General features: G+C 33.4%; 1 pseudogene; it reads right to left on the reverse strand.

The window, feature by feature from the left end:
• Positions 1-705: 705 nt before the first annotated feature.
• On the reverse strand, positions 706-13,657 carry LOC149540890 (uncharacterized; annotated as a pseudogene).
• Positions 13,658-19,210: the final 5,553 nt, after the last annotated feature.

A 19,210-nucleotide genomic window follows, 5' to 3' on the forward strand; every position in this document is an offset into this window, starting at 1 on the left:
GTTTAATATCAGTTCACTTCAATTATCAAGTTATCTAATCACCTAAGAGATAGTAGTGCCCCATATGCATGTAATGCTGAAACATATAAATATTCCTTCACAATTATCCACCTTAATGGATTTAGAAGAGATGAAGAATTATTTTTTTAAACTCGCCTTTGTGCATTGCTCAACTTATGGTTTTAGAGGAAACAACAGTGTTCTTGTTTTATGAAAAAATTTATCAATAGCCTATTGTTTAAGAAGGGATACTTTCTTCTTGACCTTAACACTTTTTGACATTATTTAATTTGGTATATCTTTGTCGTAAATTTTTGTATAGAATGGTGTGCTAAAATAAACATAAAATTGTGGAGCTGAAATTAGAACTTTCTTAAAGGAAGGCAATGTTTTGTTTGGACTCTGAAATTTAACTTTTGACCAATAGATTGAGAGGACTTACCCATAATTTTGGCACTATGCTTCATCATTTGTTCAAGCTTATATATGTGTCTTCAATCTGTGAGCAAAGAGAAAGTTTGATCATTAATTTTAATTGTTTCATGGGGCTCTAATGTTTTCTATTTTATAGCCAACCAACTATTGAAGAATTCATCTACCTCTAATTTTACTTTCCAAAAGAGACCACTTCTATAGCTTACCATCAGCCTATTACAAGTTGAATCATCCCAGTCGTCACTCTTTAAAACATGTTGATGCCCCTTATCATTTGTCTTGTATAGCCTTAGAATAAATATTAGTTATGCTTATTACACTGTCCAAATTCTCATTAAGACCTAAAAATGGCATTTGAGTGCCTTCTTGCCTCTTTGATCTATTACTCATTGACTACATTACACAATGCAAAAGATATCCTTCTCTAGTGACATTTTTTGGATTATTGGTAGACCATTTCCCACCAAAGTGAACATTGTCCAATATCTCATATGTAACAACATTGTGAATAAAAAATATTTTCATGAGTTTACCCAGCCACATCATAGCCTAATTCAGCATTCCAAGGCTACAAAAATGATTAAGCAGTGTACTATAGGACACCGTATCTGGGACAAAACCCATTTTAAAAAGTTTTTCTAACAAAGTAACAACCAGACCAAGGGAATCCTTGCAGAGCCCATCCAAAATTATATTGAAAGTGAATGTGTCTGGAGAAAATTCTATGGAAACAATACTCTCAAGGAGATTAAAAGCTAGCTGAGTCATTTTTGTAATGCAAAGACCATTTATCAAAGTATTGTAGGTAATAACATTAGGAGCACAACCACTACATGATATCATGTTCATGATCTCCAAAGCTTGCTTCATATCAGCTGCCTTATAGTGAGCATTAATTAAAATATTGTAGGTAAAAATATCAGGGGACAAGCCATTGCTTGGCATGAGGGTACAAAGCTGATTTGTTGTACTTATCATTTCTTGTTTACAAAATCCATTAATGAGAGTATTAAAAATAACGACATTAGGCACAAGCACAATTTTTAATCATTTCCTTTTCTAGCCCAAAAGCTAAGAATAAGTTTCCTTCCTTGCAATGTCCATCAATCAATGAGCTATAAGTGAAATTGTCAGGAAAAATATGTCGATTTACCATTTTCGTAAGGAATCTATGTGCCTGCTTTATGTAGCTTATCTTGCAAAGCCTATTCATAAAAGGAGTGTAAGAAATAATATAAGGTGGAATTTCTTTCTTGTCCATTTATACCCACAGTTTAAAAGCTTGTTCTACATTACCATTCTTGAGATGTTCATCAATCAATACATTGTGTACAGTTTTGTCATGAATCAAACCTTATCCAAACATTTCCCTCAAAAGAAAATGTGCCTCTTGTATATTACCTTCCTTGCATAACCCCATTGTAAGAGTAGTATAAGTAATCACATGAGGCAAAAGACCACTCTTTACCATATTATCAAATAGTTTGAATGCAACACTTGTGTAGGCAACCCTGCAGTGTCCAGCAATAATGATATTATACGTAATGTTTTCTGGAGCCAGACCATTTAGAATTAGTTGGTTTAAGATTCTGACTGCTTCTTCTAGCCTACCAGCTCTACAATGACCTTAAATGAGCTGTAAGTGCACATATCAAGAGATATGTTCCTTTCAAGTATGTAATGTAATATTTGATTGCCTCGCTTTTCTCTGCCAAACTTGAAATAACAAGCAATGAGTGTGTTAATCCCTAGAGCAACCTAGCTAGGTGGTTGATAGAGAAATGTGCTTGGACATTGCAAGAGTGGATTGAACTTCAAGAAATTAATTTGGATTGTATTATGGGAATGTATGAGTATGATATATCCTTGGTAGGAATCGATCAAACCATTTGAAGGGGTATTAAAAGCCTAATTCAAGACTAGTTTGTGTAGACCTAGAAACCCATGGAAACCATCACCTTTGGGTTTGATATATATGTTTCCTACCTTGTAGGATAGAAAGGTCTTCTAATGAGCCTATTCAACATAATTGCTTTCTATTATGAGATTTTCAAGATTTTAATTAAATTGACATTTGACGTTATTTTTCAGCATGCTATAATGTTGTACATTATACCTAGTAGAATGAAAACTTCTCTATTGTTTTATTCATGTAAATAAAGCCAAGACAATTTGTGTATTGTTCATCAATATAGATTTTATCTTGTGAAAAATTTGCATAACATCATGAATTTGATTTTGCTTTCTTTTAATGTCTTTCAAAGGCTACCAATAATAGAAAAAATTAACCAATTTTTGTCAATTGGCCCTTTGAGAAATTATAGGGCTAAAGACTCTATTATTGATGAAGTTTAATATTCTAATCACTTTTTCACCTTTTCTCATCCCTAAGAACCCTAACATTGGCATGATACCCTCAAACTATCTAGCATAGTTGGCTCGATTGCATAGTAATAGATTTGTAGGTTATTCTAGTAGTTGATTTTATTATTTTGAAGCAAACTTTTTCTAAGCTCCATCTAGATTGATCTAGTAAGATGCATACATGTGTATAGAATGAATGTTGTAAGTATGGATAAGTTTGTAATTATACATGGGAATAGTAGATGCAAATTAGATAGGGATACTCAACTTTGTTATAATAGATATTCTTTTTGAGAATTTTGGAATTTGAATTGTCTAGAGTTTAGAAATGATAGGGGTAATACCTTGGATTTCATCTAAGGATTATTATTAGAGGGCCTTTTTGTGTCCATTGATTAGATCTTTGATAGTTTTGTGTTCTATTTTTTGACTCATCAAATTTGTTTTCCTTGCTTTTGGATTACTGGTATTTATGAATATCTTAGGAGGTTGTTATAAGCACTAGTTTGAAAACTCAAGCTAGGGAACAAAGCAAATGAGAAATGTCTAGTCCAAAAAAAGGAAAACATTGTATAGGGTGCATATAAATATATTCAAAACAAGGCAATAAATTTCAATATATAAAAAAAACTTCAACTTACCTTTGTAATGCTGGGAAGGAGACTCTTCAACATTTCCAGTTGTTATTTGATCCTTTCACGCTGCCTTCTTTCTGAAATCTCTTTCAATGGATCAACTTTGAAGCATTCACGAGCTCTCCTCTACTACAATCAACCACCAAAGAACCCAAGATGTCAAACCCTACTAGTACTGACACTATTACACCCTTTTTCCACGTACTCCTAGCCACAAGTCACAGTGGTAGAAAATGGTTCAGTGCACGAGTCTATTGGGTCGCGTAATAATAATATTAGGGCGGAAAACATAAATTTTTTCAATTTTTTCTTAGTGTGAGCCCATGTTGGTCAAAATTTTGACCAACACAGGCTCATCTTTAAAAAAATTCATCACAATTTGACCAAATTGACACCAAATTATCAGATGGTCAAAAGTTTTGGTCAAAAATTTGAGTCAAATGTACTAGTGTATATAGTAGGAGTAGTTGTTTTTACTTTCAATAAAGTTGTGCAAGAGAAGTTTTTTCTTTTAGGAATGGTCTACTTCTCTTGAATATCTAAATCCTTGCAATGCCTACAAGGGACATGCATCCCCAGACAAAGCCACTGTTGAGACTCAAAATTGAAGCTCCAATTTTGAGTACCATTGAGAAAATCAAGCTCTATAAGTTCTTTTTAATGCATATGAACCCAGCTATCTATTTGAGGCCTAAGAGGTGTTTAATGTTTCTAACACCTTTCATTCAGTATATCCATGTATTCCATGATGATAAATTTCCATTCTGAGAAATCTTGTTTTGAGCAATTTATAATTCTGCATTTTCACCTAAGTGTCAAACAGCAATAGGAGGCTATGTTTGCAATTGAATATTTGACACCCATTAATTTTTCATGAATCACCACTTTGGAAGTGTCTAGTGTCCATATCAAAGAGCCTATGTTTTAGATTTTGAGTTATTTTGAATCTATTTGCCTAGGTTTTGAATCCCTCAAAGTTGGTCATTTATTGTTGTCATGTTGATGAAATTTGTTCTAAATTTTGGGAAGCCTTATTTGACTTGTTATAACTTTGACCTAGTTGAAAAAAATGTTGAAATTTATTTTGCATTATATTCTAAAGGTCAAAGACTTTCTATGTTTCAATTTTGAGCTTATGACAAATCTGTTTGTTCAATTTTCAAACGTGTTTCCAAATGCAATTTGTGACTTTTTACTAGTGTCAGTAAATGTAGATTTGTTGGAACCCCTACTCGTGATGTCATATCTCAAAATATATCATAGGTGAGATCAAATAGATTGTATCAATGCATTATACTCTAAAAACACTCCAAGTGTGCCAATTTTCAAGTCTTGATGAATCTGTCTGCACACTTTCCCAAGTCAATTCCTTTTATAAAAACCACTTTTTTACCATTGTTTCTAGTCATCCAAATCTGAGTAGCCCACTTTGACTATTTGCCAAATGCATCATATGATTGGTCATGATTCCAAATCACAAAATTACATTATCCTCATGCCAATTAAACATTCCCCTAGTTTTCAATCCCTCAAGTGCTTGCTTGCCAAGTTTTCAAAGTTAAATCCAAATCTACTTTGTGGGTTTTTGACATGTTTATTTGTACGTGATTATAATTGGGCAACTTCGAATGTCAATATCTTTTGACCTAGATGTCATCATGTGATGATATTTGGTAGGCTTTTTGAATATGTTAGAGAGACAATATCCAAAGTTTTAGAGCCTGGCTAAGTGTTTTCATCTATTTTTGAAGCCAACCGACAAGCCTTGTTATCACAAAATCATAGTTTGCATAAAGTGGGTAAACAAGTTCTAAATGATTGTTTCAGTGCTCAATTTTGAATTCAAATAGTTCAAGAAGGTTGATAGATCAGTTTTCCTATTAGTTGTTTGAAAAAAAATTTCCTTTTCACCAAACCCATTTTGGGGCCCGACTGATTCCATCAGATGATCCTGAGTGTCATGGCATTCTAGAGGTGCCTCATGTTTTAAATAGTTTTTATTTGAAAAGAAGTAATATGGGGAAGAAATCATGGGGTTGCATATGAGTTTTACACTATTTTTTTTCTTCTTTATGTTCTTATATGGTTTAATAAATTTTTTGAACTAGAATGTATAAGAGAGGGAGTTGAGTATAGAAAGAACAAAATTTACCAAAAAGTAAAATAGATCTTAGATTTGAAAATACTTGGGCTAGCTTGTATGATTTCAAAATGTGGAAGCATTCATGATGCATATGGAATAATGGATTATCATTTTCAATAGAGTGAAGTTCTTCTTGAATATCTTAAGGCAAGGGCACGAATATGAGCACTCCATATCCTAGGCAGGTGTCTAGGGAAAGCATTATAAGAGAAGGAGCTCCATCAAAACAAATTGTGGATATAGGGTATTCACAGTAGTAGAGAGAAGGATGCAGGGCAACTTATTGTAAGGATCTCCATTTGCAAGAAGAGTAGAGGCATTTGAAAATAGTGGCAAAGTTTCAAAGCAGTGTAGTTTGTGATTGTGAGGAACTCCACATACGTTAGATGATCACCATCTTTGGTAGCATGCATCCAAAAGAGCATGTAAATAAAATGTTTCCATTTTATTAGAGAAATGGAGGCATCTTCCATGTCAAAGGGAGAGAGTAACCTATGTTTTGAGGTTTCTCTATATTGATGAAGACCACCACAACATTCTAGGAAGCCCACATCCACACTAAGAAAGACATACACAACTACTTGCAAAGGATTCCCACATGTTGAAGGGATGTCTTTTGATTTGTTGGTCATTTAAAGAAGAGAGGAGCTCCACATGTGATAGGAGGGGGAGCTATTTTGAGTAGGAGCTCCACATCTAGGATAAAGAAAAGGGGCAACATCAATGTTATAAGCCTCCATTTAGAGGAAACAAAGCCCCTCACATGTAGTAAAGCTACTATTTTCCAAGGTAGGAATGCATACAAAAACACTCATTACAAAATGACAAAGACTATCCAAGTGTTTTAAGAGGAGGCAAACCTACACTTGAGTTGTAGTAGGTGAGGAATCCAAAGTGAAAGGAGGTAGTAGATGTGAATGAAGCCATCTGAGGAGCCCATAGCATGAAAAAAGGAGCCACCTTTAAAAGAAAGTCCATGCAAAGGGCAAAGAAGATTAGATTCATATGATATTTTTGCTTTCCAAGTTTTGAGTACAAAGATGAATAACTCAAAGAGGAATCATAGTCAAAGATGCCAAGAGGTCGTATTTAGTAGCATATACCAAGAGGATTATTTTTAAAACTTTTAATCCTACATTCTTTATGGAGTTATACTTATAGCTTTTTAAATACTAAAACACACCGTATACATTGTGTCTAAGGACATGGGGCCTTTTGAAGGCCAAGGCTCATAGGTGGGGCCTAAAAAAGTAAGTTGCAGGTGAGCTGGCTAATTTTGGATGGACACATAAATCTAGGTGCCCATGTACCATGTGGAATAGATTTTGAAGAGGCTATGATGTGGTGATCAAATTTTAGAGGCATAGGATCACAACACATGGTAGATCCAATAGTGGTCGCTATGTTGCTAAAGAAAAGATGCTTGAATGTTAAGTATGCAACATAGCAACTAGCTAAGTTGGACTGGTGAGATGGCAGCTGGGTGATGTGACAATGACATGTTAGGGTGAGGTGGATAGTGATTGGACACCAACTAGCAGTGAGATGGATGAGTCAAAAATTGACATGTGGTAGAGGCTATGGATGTGGCACACTTCTTGAGGTACTAACGTGGTAGAGAATGACATGTGTCACAAGGTTGTTATGTAGAGAATGATAACTAGGATAATGACATAGAACTAATGATGTGGCATAATGGCATGGCATGATAACATGGTGAAGTAGGTGGCCAGTAAGATGGTACCATGTGGCATCCAAATGGAGGTTGTCAGATGATTGTGCAAGAAATGAGAAAATTAGAACATGACACATGTCAACATGGTCAAACTTGGTTTAACTTAGATGAAAAATAGAGGGAAATTGAAGATTTCATAAATTTTTATTTTTTTAAACTTTTCTCTAAAAGTCACATGCAGGTTCTTTTTTAAAAAAAAGTTTGAATTATTATATAGTTTAAAACTTTATAAAAGAATAAAATTTATGTAATAAAATGTTGTGCAAGGCCATATAAGGAGCCCAATTTTCAAATGGCTATCAGAGGCACATTTTTTGTCCAAAACATGCACTTCAATATATTGTTAGAATTGGGAGGAAACAAATTTTTCAAATATGATGTTAGATTTTGTATAGATGTTCACCAGTTCAATCTATAAATGGATTTGTAATTTTTGGGGCATTCTCAGTAGAATGGGGAAATTTCACCATTGAGCATCAAAAGTGGTTAGGAGGTAAATATAGAAGACTATTAAAGCCTGGATGTGGAGAAAAGTAATTCTGAAAAGTTTTTGAGAGCCAAAATGATTGAAGATTTGATTTACCAATTCAAAGAGATATTAGAGAGATTATTTTCACTATTAGGAGATTTTTTCCAAGTTGACACATTTTAGATGTACAACAGATCTGGGAATTCACTCTCCTCTATATCATTCTCTTTCTCATTCTTTGTAGAGGTTCCAATTTTTCACTATGAAACTAATGGGTTGGTTCCAATTTTGGAGAAAAAATGACTCATTGTCATGATACCATGTGTGTTCCAATATGGAGTTTTCTTAGATTTGTGAAGCCAAGGTTCCAATCTTGATGTGTTCCCATCACTATAACACCACATTCTTCATCATTATTTCTCTTGTATGAAAATAGTAGTGAAGATAAGAGAGAAATTTCAAATCTATTAGATATTTTTATGTTTTGATTTCATGCATTTGAATGTATTGTTTCAAAGAAATGAATACAAATGATCAAGAATTTCTTTAGTTTCATTTTGATCCTCATCTCCTATCTCAGTAATCTATAGTCTTATGTGGTCTAGGAACAAAGAACTAAGACTCATTTTCATCCCTTTGAGGTTGTATGTCAAATATGTTTTGGTTTTGGAACAAAGGGCCAAGTAAATGCTTGATATGTTTGACAGCATTACTGGTTATTTTGAGAAGGATACTTCATAAGAATGAGGTTTTTATGAACACCAATTTCTAATTCAAAAAGTGATAGGATAGATTTGGTGTCTTGGTGAATGAAATATGCCTTGGATATCATACATGTATGTATTGAATTCATGAAATTTCCTAATAGATAAGGCACTAATCAGTTACTAGATCACTTGTTTATACTACTACATATTTGAGGTTTTCCTAAAATCAACATCAATAATCAAATGTATTTCCCTTTCATGTTGAGGAGCTAAAAAGGATGCCCTCACTCAGCTTGTAAATTCCATAGATTTGCAACTTGCTACTACATATCTTTGTCATTACATAAGTATAGAAGAATAAGGGCTAAATCTTCTATTACTAGATTTAGGAATATTTTTTAGTACTAGTACCATATTAAATGAATCTGAGGTCCACCCACCTAAGTTTTGTAGAGCCTAAAGTAGAAGAAGGGTCAAGCCTTATAGTTGGCCTAGTGTCTAAAAGGACATGTTAAGGATGGGAGTTATCTGCCCCTAGATGTGTCTTGTTCTCATCAGGGTAATTTGTTACCTATAGCATTTCAAAACACCAACACATACCATGGATCAAAAGGTGTAACATTTATACCTTTCTTGACTTGTACTCTATTAAGGGTATAGATTTTAGTACTAAAAACTTCTCTCCAATAATTCTTTGATATGGTCTTCTCCATCATCAATGTTCTAAGGAGGGGTCCTTGGTGGTGACATCTATCTTTTGATTATTCTATCATTGCAAAATGTATGGAACTCATTTGAAATAAATTCACCAACTTTGTCAAATCTAAAGCACTTCAAATTATTCCCTATTTCTTTTTCAAGTCTGGCTAAATACCACTTGAATAATTGAAAAACATCAATTTTGGCTTTAAGGAACATCATAGTCATCAGCCTAGAGCATTCATAAACAAATAAAATGAAATACTTATCTCCACAATAGCTTATAACATCAATAGGTCCACATAGGTTAGTATGAACCACTTCCAAAATATCATTAGAAATGTATGTTTTGCTCTTAAAACTAGACTTGGTCATTTTTTCCAATTGACATTTTTTACACATAGCATTATCAAATTGTTGGAAATAAAAATAGAAAATTAAGTTCTAAGAGGGGGTGGTGAGTTGAATTGGCACTTAAAACTTTTACCTCTAGAACAATTCACCATTCATCCATCTCATAACTTAACATCTATACTAAAATAAGTAACCATGCATCACATCGAAAGGATAAAGTGAATCAACACATAACACATAAGATTTTGGTTACCTTGAAACCCTCTGATGAGAAGATAAAATTGGGGTGGGGATGACACTCACAAATCTTCACTACTACAGATGTAAAGTGTGGCCAATTATGGGTACAATTTTTTTATCATAATCTATGATCTATGCTATGAAAGGTCTACCCTAATAAAATCTTACAAGACTATTAGGTCTCACCTTGATTAAAGGATTTGAACTCACAATTAAGTAAGCACCCTATTAAGAGATTTACTAAAGTCTATTAGGACTACTCTATTAAGAGATTTACTCTATAAAACTTGTTAAAATGATTCAACACCTGATCCTTTAGTTACCATCTTGTCGCTTGATGTTAGATCTCCTCTTTAATAGTTATCTCTTAATCATCTTGATCTAATCTATCTTCTCTATCCTTTCACTTATTATCTTTGTTCTTCTCAAACTAATTATGTGTTGTAGTTCCATAACTTAGCCATCATTTCCACCTTAAAATTCTCTATATGCTCTTAGCATTCCTATCCTTCTCCATGTAATACTTCTCTTTGTTTCCTTGTTTTTCCCTCTTAGAATTTACCTCTTTAAGTAGGAGTTATGGAGATGGACTAGGTCATAATCAATGGTTGTTGTTGATCCTTATTACTACCCAATTCTTCCCTTTATTTGATTGGCTACATGTATTGCATAGGGATTTATAATATGATTGGATCCTTATTTCTTAATATTGAAAATTCATGTTCATGTCGGCTAAAAATGGTTTACATAGAAGTTTGTGCCATAACAACAATCTATGTCAAAGACTGGTAACTCAACATCAATAGACTATGATGCTCATCCTTCACTATGCTCTTTATACTAATACTCAACTTCTGAATGGCTTGGTACTTACTCTTTCTCAACACCTGAATCACTTAACACACACTATTTTCCCAACTCCTATTTTCTTGACACTTGAGTGACGTGGCATACACTAACTTCTCTACATGTACTAGTGCTTGACATTAACTCTCATATTACTCAACATGTACTGTTTGGAGGCTTATGCTTGATGTACACTATGGACTTAGCTTGCCCTATTATTTTCTAGATAATGACTAAGTATTTTGTCCCTACTTTGTCAAAACCATAATGAGATTAAGAATCTCCCCATCTAAAATGAGTGCCAAAAATACTTTTTCATGGCATATATAACATTATTTTATGCATAAGTCAAACAATATATCATCTCTATTCAGCTTCTATAAAAAGTTTCAAATCTCAAAATTTGCAATTTTTTTGTCTCCCATACTTTATTACTCCCCCTAAGTAAATACTTCATTTCATTTCTATAACTCCTTTTGAGTAGATATCTACCTTGACAAAATTCTCCAAAATTTATAAAATTTTCAAAATCTTCAAAATCCCCCTTTTTTGACACATATGTCACTTGGGTGGTAGACTTATAATGTATTTGTCCAAAAATGGGTTATGTAGTTCCAGTATGATTCCCACTAGTAAATATTCGACCAATTTTGGTCAAATTTTGACCAAGGTTCATAATTATTTTTCTCGTTGAAATTTTGACCAAATTGCAGGTTGGTAAAAATTTTGATGAATTTATTTGTCAAAATTTCAACCAACCTACAATTTGGTCAAAATTTTGATGAGAAAATAGCAACGAACCTTGGTCAAAAATTGGGTCCAAATGTACTAGTGTCCCAAAGTGAAATCTCAATTTTCTCTAGCTACATCTGAAGATTGAATCTATATTTCTAGATTTTTTGGCATATCTACTAAACCTTCTTATTTAGAAAGATGAGAATATTTCTTCAACAATGTTTGTACAAAGGCTAGTTCCTTTTGCAAAACTTCCATGTGTGGTCTCAATATGGACTAAATGTTGATCAAAGTTGATCTTATATTTGCATCCTTTACTTGCAACTTGGAAATCCTACTTTGTATCAGCAATAATCTTAGAAAATGAACTTCACTAGTGCTAGGAGATTGCCTCAATGTAGTACCTACAAATTTTAAATCTCCTTGCAGTTGATCAATTGACTGTTGAGTTTCTTTAGTAAAGATATCAGCATCACATAATTTTCTATACAAAGAGAAAATGTTATCCAAAACTTTCTTCACACTCTCCATCTTAGTTGATAAATCAACTTGTCTTAGTGCAATTTCACTAGATATCTTGTCCATAACCTTAGTGTGAAAATTCATTTTGGACCATTCTAATAACTTTAATTTATCTCTATATCTTCATCCTTTATCTTATCAACTATATGTATAAGTTTCTCTAAGATTAGCTTATTGGAAAATGAATCTAAAATATCAAAAACATCTACAAAATATCTCTAATATCATGTAGAACCTATTTCTTCTTATGCTCCCTTATGAATAGTTCTTGCCTTGATTTCCTCTATAGAGCCTCTTAAAGAACAATCATTTTTTCAAGTGTGATTTTTGTTGGATCAAATTGTGGTAGAACAATCACTTCATCTTAACTCACATCATCAAATGATGTAGTCTCATTACCCTTAGGTATACTTGTACTCAACCTTGATATCTATAATAGGATAGCTTGAGTACTCAACCTTTGAAGAGTCTAGCTACTAGGAGGAGGTGTGGAAACTAGTAAAGTGACCAGTTGCTATATGGCTACCTATTCCTTTGTCTCATTACTCTTCTTATTCTCTTTCTTTTGTTCAACCTCATACTAATCTTCAATTATTTTTAGTGAGGAGAGCGTAGGATTCTCTTCCTTATCCTCTTTCTCTTCATCAACCTCTTTGTCATTTATGACAAGTGTTGGAAACCCTGAGCTTTGTAGACTTGGCAATAATGTAGCTAGTATCTACATCCTTCTCATTTATCTCAATGACAATAGTAGGCATTAATGATGGTTCTTCATTAAGTTCACCTTTTTGTTCTAGGGTTACACTTTGATCTATTGTTTGTTAATGTGTTTCCTTCTCCTTAACTTCTACAACATGTGGGGGCACAATAGATGTGTCTTTCTATTGTGTCTTCATGTATGCAATCTTGTCCTTTTGAGATTCATCAACTCTCACAAATATAGGATTTGTGCATCGAATAACAGTATTGGTGGATTCCTATTGTAGTCTCTTTAAATCTTCCCTACTCAATGTATTTACATTCTATGTAGAGTTATCAGTTATGTCCTCAATAGTTGGTGAATCTCATTGACTCTCTTTCTCTCCATGTATAGGAGTGGTGCTTGACTCATTAACATCCTATGCATCTTGTGCATCTTCCTCACCTGTGTCTCCTAAGCTATCTCATCCTATTGTGTTTAATTCTTCTCTACCTCTATTCTTTCTTCTCTTCCACTATTTCCAAAATTTGTATGGTCAACCCATATATTGTTTTCTAAAGTAATTTACTTTGGGTTACCACCTCTTCAACTTTACTTCTCAAAATATGAAAGGCTTTGTATTTTGGAGAGTATCTCCCTTTGTGTTTCTCTACAACCTTTGTGACCATTATCTTATCAAATTCATGCATAATTTGAGCTAAAGTAGCCTCCCTAATTTGTTTTCAAGTCTTCATACTAAACTTCCATTTTTTCTCAACTCTTTCATATAGACTTTTAGGTAATTAGTTAGCAATCTCTAATGGAGTGATCTTAAAAGTAGCCATCATATCATAAATAACTTCTTCAATATTGTGTTTAGCTCCATTATCTAACTTATCAAAATCAACATGTTGAAAACTTGACAAATCTACATTATTTTTTATATTGTCACATAGGTTTTCAATATCAGATGAAGGATTATGGCTTACCACTTTGAATTTACTAATTTCATCTAATTCTTCCATTTCATCATCCGATTCCTCTATAAGTTTTAGACTCCTCTTTAATCTCTTAGCAGGCACACTTGGCTCCATTGTATCATCCTTCTATTTTACTTTTTTTCGATTGAGCTTTCTTAGCTTGTATAGTGGCATCCCTTATGCTTGACCTTGTCAAAAGTGTAGCTAGATTCTATTGTTCCTTCCTTGCCACTTTCTTTAGTTTTTCTACTTTCTTTTGCTGTGCCTTTCTCTTCTTTTCAATTTTCTTTAGTTCTTGCTTAGCTTCCTCTTCATCCTTTGAAGGTTGAGCTTCTCCTTATCCTTATGCAAGTTGTACTATTACAAAAATAATAATATATGACTAAATAAGCTACTAAAGATTGTAGATATTTGACCAATTTTGATCACATGACCAATGGTAGTTTATTGCCAAACATTTATCTCGCAGCCAAATTTATGACTAAACTATTAAAAGCATTGATTTGGTTATTGATTTAGTTGATTAGTGTTGTTAGCTACTAGTATATTTGGTAGTTTATTTGGTATTTTATTCTGTAGTTTATTTAGTAGTATATTTGGTAATATTTGGTAGTTTATTTGGTAGTATATTTGGTAGTTTATTCGATAATTTATGTTGTAGTTTATTTGGTAGTTTATATGATAATTTATTTAATCGTTAATTTAATCATATTAGGACATTAATTTAATCATATTGGGGAACAATGGAATCAAACCACCATCCTTCTACTTGTAAAGCAAGTACTCTTCCATTAAGCCAGTACCCTTTAAAGAATAATGCAAAAAATTAGCAAAGATGCATTAATCTAGTTGCTTGTGACCACTTTCTTCATATTTTCTTGCTAAAATTTAGTATCTTATGTTGGTGTTTTAAAATGCACTAAAACTACTAAGTGATAAAATGCTTAATACCAGGATAACAATACATACACAATCTAAAGACTAGCCAGTTCTTATTAACAATTGCATATGCAAAGTATTTGGACCCAACTTCAATGAAACCACAGCTGGTTTTCTACTCTTTTGGCTTTGCAAAACTAGGGTGGGTATACCCAAAGATGATTCCAAATTGGAACAACTGTATGAGGATTATTCTTAGTTTCATTCTGATTCTCATTTGAAAATCCTTAGATACATACATAATTCTTAATAACTTGATAAACACATCCCATATAACAGATATGGCAAAAATTTCTTGATCTGCAGATGTTCTTAACAATAGTGGCTAACTGAAGTTAAAACATTCCATGCAAACAAGTGTTGGTTAGCTTTTGAAGATCTACAGGAAATAAAAGTAAAATTTGATTTGATGCTGCATTTTGATAATCATTTATGATATATTTCTCCTTCAACTGAATCAATTTGATCAGTGCCTAATCCATTGGGGTTCAGAGTCTATAGCAAATTCTCAGATCTAGTTTTTTGCCTTACAAGACATTCTATCAGCAATTCTTATCAGAATTCATCATTCTAAACCCTTTCCACTACTGCAAAAACCTTACCACATTTACCAAAGCTTTTATTTAATCCATTGAATTAACAACAATAATAAACAGATATACAACCTAACTAGATTGCATTCAATTGCACAAGCCTTTACTTATACAATATCAAGATAACCTAGTAATAAAAAGGAGACAAGATTCAGAAAAGAATAATATGGGGACAGTTCACAATTTGTATTTATTTTCTTTGAAAAATTTATACCATTTACAATAGACTCAGAATGACCTTCAAAAAAGAAACATAGTTCACTCTATATTCATGTATCCTTAGAGAATTGATAGAGAAAATACATCATGAAATTGCTTTCAAAAATTTGGACCAAAGACCGACTAAGCATATTACTTAGAAAAATAGAATTCGGACTCTTCTTTTGCCTTGGAATCTCACTTAAATAGTAAAGAAACATAGTTCACTCTATATTCATGTATCCGTAGAGAATTGATAGAGAAAATACATCATGAAATTGCTTTCAAAAATTTGGACCAAAGACCGACTAAGCATATTACTTAGAAAAATAGAATTCGGACCCTTCTTTTGCCTTGGAATCTCACTTAAATAGTGTGAGATGCAACAAGCTTCAGGCTAAAAGAAAGTGATAGGTGTCCTTTACAAAGAATATTTACATACACCTACCACAAAATGACAAAATGTGGGTAACAAAAGATATCTAGATCAAAACATTCTTTTAAGTGAGTCAGCTTCTGTTATATGTTCTAGTGTTGCTTATTGGTTATTGATCTATTTTCCCTACATAAGTAACTACCAAATTAGCCAACGATGAAACTTGTTCTAATGATGGCACATTAACTTCCACCTATAGGCTTTCTTCGTCTTTATCTTGGGTGGTAGGAACAACTTCTATCTTGTCCTTTTCTCTAGCTATATCAGCATCCTATGGTCCTAGGTTTGTAAGTGAAAATGATAGGTTTTTCTTGTCTCCTTCTTCTGATTGGGTTTGAGAAATGATAGTATCAGTGATTTTGACTTCCTCATCCTACACGTCATCATTGTCAGTTTCATCTGCATCCAGTTGTTCACTAGAAGCCATTTCTGCCATCTACCTGTCAAATAATGCATCATCTGGCCAATTGAAATGCAAAATATCCTTCTATTTTTTATTACATAATCAGCCACATTATTAATATCAATGAAATCTGGTTTTAAAGAATCAAAGAATATTTTGGCTTTCACCATCTCTTCTGTTGTGGTGGCCCACCATGCATGCCTGATTTCATTTACTACTTGATTCATTCTTAAAAAAAATGCATCATCAAGTTCTTTCACCCATTCCTCTTTTCTTTTTACATTATTTTTCTTATCTAGGGCATGATGAAATAATTTGAAATTTTGACTCTTATATTTGTCTAAGTGGCTTATTGTTATCTTCTATAAATGTATCCTTTTACTATCAAAGTTAGCAAGGGTAGAAACAATATCAAAGATTTTTTCAATCTGATCATGAGAATTATCTATACTAGATAAGCACAAAAATGTTACTGCTTTTTCCCTCCTTACCCATTTGTTCACAATAGGCTTTAGAGCCTCATCATTTGCTTTTAACTCCTCCCAAATGTTAATCACCCTGACCAATTGATGATGGATTAGTGGCCATTCAACTTTGTCTCCTAGATATGTAAGAGCTTTTCTTAGTTTATCTTCATTCTTAGATTCCAACCCTATATGTAAGGCCCATAGTTTAGCCTTTTCTTCTTCAAAATCCTTAGCAATGTAATATCGTGGCCCCTGGGGTGTATCTGGCATTTCAATAAGGGGGGTAGACTTAAAAGGCTCTACTAGGGGATGAGGGTATGTTATTCTAGGCCTAGTGGATTGTTCCAATAGCTTATTTTAAGGCTCAATCCTCCTCTTTACCTCTTTGTTGTATGCATCCACCACTATCTCATACTTGCTCTATAATTCAAGCATGACCTATTCCTCCTTTGTAGCAGTGGCCAAAAGAAACTGGAAAGAATCCACATTCCAATAGGCTACTTATACATGGGAGGTGTTAGCAACCCTTCTTACAAGTATGTTGCCCATTAATCTAGACTCATCTAGTTGTGATTATGTAGCTCTAGATCCTCTTTCCAATGACCAACTAACCAATGCAGCTTGATCTTCAATAAATGCAATTCCTTGGAAATCCTTTTTATTTAGGTCTTGTAATTCCAATTTATTTGAAATAGAATTGAAAATTAAGGCATCTGCTATATCCCAATTTGGCAATAATAATATGTTAGAGGTCTTTACTATTTGCCTTCCTTTTTCAAGAGTAATGTTCTAGAACTCCTTCATCATTTCTTCTTTAATTTGGTTTTGTATGGAAGTTTCATCCATTTTTGGATGCTCTATCTTCATCTTTTCACATTTCTCCTCAAAGATGTTCATGTTTGTCCTCCATGCAAATTGCTAAAAAGCTCTTGATTTTATAAAATTGTCATTAGTCAAAAATTGATGACTTGCTTGTTCTAATACAGGGTCTGATTCCCTGCCTCTATAATCAGCTCTTGTTAGATCCAAACTTGGGAGAGGAGGTTCTAGAGGGTTACCTTCATCCAATTCTACTTGGGTAATAAAAACACCTCCCTCTGATCCAATTTCTTTTACTTGCTCACCTGTGAGCTACTCTTCTCCAATTATCAAAGGAGATTGGGTGGGTGAATATTCCTCAGTTTGAGGTCTCCCTTCTCTTATTACCTTCTACCTCTTTGGGCTAGGCTCATTAGGTCTCTCCTCTAGAGCTATGCTGGTGGATCCCATTATTTTTTTGCCCTTATCTATAGGAGCCCTTTTTTTCTAAATTATAGTGTAACCAAATTTTTTCTGTACAATTATTTGACCAACCCCTATATTAGGAGTGAAAACTAACCTCTTCATAACCTCTTTGGCCTTATCAGGAGAAGAATTAATAAAAAATTGTTTCTTCTCATTCATGGTTTCTATTATTGCAGGGAAGTTATTTATGAGCTTGTTTATTCTATCAGGCTTTGTATTGGAATTGTCTAAAGGACTATAATTTTGATCAAAACAATGAATAAATTCTAGGACCTAGGAGTAAACTCTCCATTTTTCTTTTTTAGTTTCTTATTCTTGTAAATAAAATTTATTTCCTATAATCTCTTCTGGGTAATAGGAATCATGCTTTACTGGTCCCAGCTTGATCCTATGCCTCAGAGTCTGATTGAAAAATCCTTTAGAATCACAAAAATGGGGGTGGGAGACAACCATCATATACTGATCCAAAATTTTGTACAAAAAGAGCCATCCTCCTTTAGTAATCACAAACTGATGGGCCACTGTGTAGGTAGGGAAAAATGACCCTAGTTGCCTTTTTGACAAGAACATCTCCTCTACTCCTCCTAATTGCCATAAGATTTCTACCATTCCTACCTTTAGGGGCACTTGGTAAGGAAAGACGTGAGGACTCCCTTTAAAACCATAAATTTTCAAAATTGTAGAAATAATGTAAGGAATAATATCTCCCCAATTGTGTGAAACTTTCAAAATATGGGGGCTATCCATAGGTCTAATGAGATTCATCAATACTTTAAGAATCTTGGGATTATCACTCAAAAATAGACATCTCAATTTAGAAGCAAAATATCTATCAAATCTGACAAAACTTCCTTTATTTGCATCCCAAGTCATATCTACACTCCATAATTGGACTGGCATTGTTTCCCCATTTTCCTCTCTCTTCAATTTCATCTCATTATCAAAATATGTTACCCTTTTGAACAAAAACATATGCATTAATAAGGAATAGTGGCCAAAAGTTTTCTCCACCTTACCTCTCGAAATTCCAACCAAACCGATGTTAATTTCTTCAGTTAGAAAGGAGGCAAAATAAAAAATGACATCTACAATGAAAGAGGCAATTTGGATCATCATATACATAAGGCCAATGGGCATGAAATCCTGCTCATCTTCACCAAGAACACAGCACAGGGTCCTGTATATCTTTACAGCCTGTGAAGTGAAAAGGCTCTTCTTAAAAGGTTCTTTAGAGGCTACAATTATTACTGGCAGATTTCCTATGGTACCAATGTGTGCCCTCAATGCACCTTCCCTAATTATATCTCTATTTTCTTTGTATTCCTTTTCTAATTCCAGAAAATTGAT

The sequence above is a fragment of the Cupressus sempervirens genome, chromosome 9 (assembly GCF_028749045.1).
Source record: "Cupressus sempervirens isolate cs-2001-9-10 chromosome 9, ASM2874904v1, whole genome shotgun sequence".
NCBI lineage: Eukaryota > Viridiplantae > Streptophyta > Pinopsida > Cupressales > Cupressaceae > Cupressus > Cupressus sempervirens.